We start from the raw sequence: 3,095 nt of genomic DNA, 5'->3' as shown, positions 1-3,095 counted from the left end.
GGATCTGATTGAGACATATAAGATTATTAAAGGATTGGACACTCTGGAGGCAGGAAACATGTTTCCGCTGATGGGTGAGTGCCGAACCAGAGGACACAGCTTAAAAATAAGGGATAGGTCATTTAGAACAGAGATGAGGAGAAACTTCTTCACCCAGAGAGTGGTGGGTGCATGGAATGCTTTGCCCCAGAAAGTAGTGGAGGCCCAGTCTCTGAATTCGTTTAAGAAAGAGTTGGATAGAGCTCTCAGGAATGGTGGAATCAAGGGTTATGGAGATAAGGCAGGAACAGGATACTGATTGAGGATGATCAGCCATGATCATAATGAATGGTGGTGCAGGCTCGAAGGGCAGAATGGCCTACTCCTGCACCTGTTGTCTATTGTCTATTGTCTATTGTCCAGTCAGCACTGGAGGATTATTGCAGTTCTGTTGGTGCCATTTTTCAGATGGGTTATTAAGATAAGACTCTATTTGCCTGCTCAGGTGGATCCTATAAGCAATATTTCAAATAATTTATTCCAGTGGTCTTGACCAATATTTGTCCTTCAATTAACATCAGGTCATAATCACATTGCTGTTTCAAAGAATCCCTGCAGTGTGGAAACAGGCCGGTCGGCCCAACAGGTCCACTCTGGCCCTCCAAAGAATAATCACCCAGACTAATTCCCCTACCCTATTATCCTATATTTACACGACTAATGCACCTAGCCTGCACATCCCTGAACACTATGGGCAATTTAGCATGGCCAATTCACCTAACCTGCACATCTTTGAATTGTGGGAGGAAACCAGAGCATTCGGACGAAACCCACACAAACACGGGGAGAATGTGCAAACTCCACACACAATCACCTGAGGCGGGTATCAAACCCAGGTCCCTGGCTCTGTGAGGTGATGGTGCTAACCACTGAGCCACCATGCCACCCCAAGTTTGTTTTGTAACGACAGTAACTACACTATGACAGAACTTCCTTGACTGTCAAAGCTTTGGAGCATCCTGTGGTTGGGCAATGTATTATATAAATGGACACATCTTTGTCTCTAATTGCTCCTCATCACAGTAACATTTGCTTTGAAAGGGATAGATGGAGACCCTGATGCTAACAGGAGCCAAAGTAATATTTGCTTTTGAAATCAAACAAGCTTAACATGTCAGTTCCATCATTTTACAGGGGGTTGCCAATCTCACGCTGGAACAATGGCAGGTGAGTAAGAAACTTTGGTTCCTGTTAAATTCACTGTAATTCATTCAGAAGAGTGCTAGCAGATGGAAACACTTCTCCAGGCAAAGAGAGACAAAATTAGAAATTTTCAGTTAAACATTGTAGTACATTTTATTGACTGCAGCATGGAACCAGTTCTGTATTATCCAACGGCATTTCAAAGTTTAACTCTCCAGCAGTATTTCCAAAACTCTGCACTTGCCATGCGGAAGTCACGATTTATTCCTACTATGTTGTCTATGGACAATACGTGTGTTGTTTTCTGTTCAGCAAATACATTTACATGTAGGTCCTGATTATGTCTGTATCACATCCTCAAAGTTGCAGAAAGTATTGGCAAAATGCAGGTCCTGGATTAGAACATTGCCGCATCAGAAGGGCAATCAGAGGCTAGTGCATCGAGCTGAGAGAAGTTGAAACAACAGAATGCTGGTTCTGCAAATATGCAAAGGTTATCTTTGCTCTGTGGATGCCCTCCACAGGCCACTAACCTTCATTGCTGAGGTTTAAGGATTAAGAGTAATGACTTAGACGGATAATAGAGAACACCTGTCTATTGAACTGCCGTCGCACGAGTTCATTCGCAAGGAAAGGTGAATTATTACAAAATAAAGCAAAGATACTGATTAAATTGGAGACAATGGATTTACGTTATTCTTATGTGAAGATACCAGAAGTTTTTGGATTTTTTTGTAACAAGAATTTAAATGGAATGATAGGGACAATTTGAAGGAGAATCCTGGACACTGTGCCTTTGATTTTCGAAAAGCACAATCAATAGGTATGTAGCAATGCTGTTACATATAATCATAGCATCAACCCTAAATACGACTTTACTCAGGATCTCCCCCAAAACCTCCCAAGGTTTTATATTAAGACCTTATTTTGTGCCAAAATAGGCAAGGTTTGCTTTTTAGGTTATTTGTTATAGATCAGTCAGTGTAATTTAAAAGAAAAATAAATGATTTTTGAAGCTTATTAGACCTTCCAGTGATCTGGAGGTTGCACAAATCAAAAAAATTGCTTCAACAAAATTACATCTCGATGATCTCTGTAACCAGCATTTCAGTTTAGGCAGGGGCATATTGGCATCAGAATTGATATTCAGCTGGAGAAATATAGAAGAATAAAGTTTGAAGCAGTATATTTCTGAAATAATTTGTCTATTTTATGGCTTTAGTATAATATAGTCATTTGGAATTGAGGATCAGCTCGTAAAATATATCATTTTTGAACTAGAATATCAAAGAAGCAAGCTTCAAGCAATTCGTTAGAAGACTCTGCCATTCCGTGCCATGTGAATGTCTTCATCTTCAGTTTCTGATTTTGAGCGTTGTAATAAAAATACTTCCTATTATTTTGATTATGAATAGTTGGTAGAATATTTCATCTTCAGCATTAAGCATAAATGTCCTCTTTTCAAAATCAGACACTTTCAAAAACAATTCTTAATTTTTTGGGGGGGATTATTCATTGAGCTTTTCAGGTAATACTCATGTTAGAAATTAAAGTATGTTAAAACAAATACTTTATGGAAAACTTGTAAAATTCTGAAAATGATTTTATTATTAAACTTGTGTTTGTTTGCATGCAGAAAGTTGGAGAGTAAATGAAAGACACACCACATGCCATTGTTTTCATTATTTGTCTACTTTGGTCATACTCAATAGGAACCTTGTGATTGTAGTGTGTTATATCAGCCCTAGCTTGACACTGCCTGAGTTTGTGTTATATCATTTGAACAGCTGAGTCATAAATGCTATCTGTAGCCTGCCTCACTTGGCAGGCCTTTTGTATGGAACGATCCACACAAGGAAAGCATAAGCAACGCAGATCTCATAACCTGCTTGCTGACCTTGGGACCCTATCAT

General features: G+C 39.2%; 1 long non-coding RNA gene across 1 annotated transcript in view; it reads left to right on the top strand.

Moving 5' to 3' along the window:
• The window catches only part of LOC122549678, a 6,201-nt gene extending 3,367 nt beyond the window's left edge, over window positions 1–2,834 (top strand). The window contains exons 2-3 of the long non-coding RNA XR_006311635.1: window positions 1,174–1,206; window positions 2,464–2,834. This is a non-coding gene — a long non-coding RNA (uncharacterized LOC122549678). The remainder of the gene's footprint in view (window positions 1–1,173; window positions 1,207–2,463) is intronic.
• The last annotated feature ends 261 nt before the right edge of the window (window positions 2,835–3,095 follow it).

The sequence above is a fragment of the Chiloscyllium plagiosum genome, chromosome 5 (genome assembly GCF_004010195.1).
Source record: "Chiloscyllium plagiosum isolate BGI_BamShark_2017 chromosome 5, ASM401019v2, whole genome shotgun sequence".
In the NCBI taxonomy this organism is placed as follows: domain Eukaryota; kingdom Metazoa; phylum Chordata; class Chondrichthyes; order Orectolobiformes; family Hemiscylliidae; genus Chiloscyllium; species Chiloscyllium plagiosum.
Note: the sequence above shows the minus strand (reverse complement) of the source record. Positions and strands in the feature narration are given on the sequence as shown.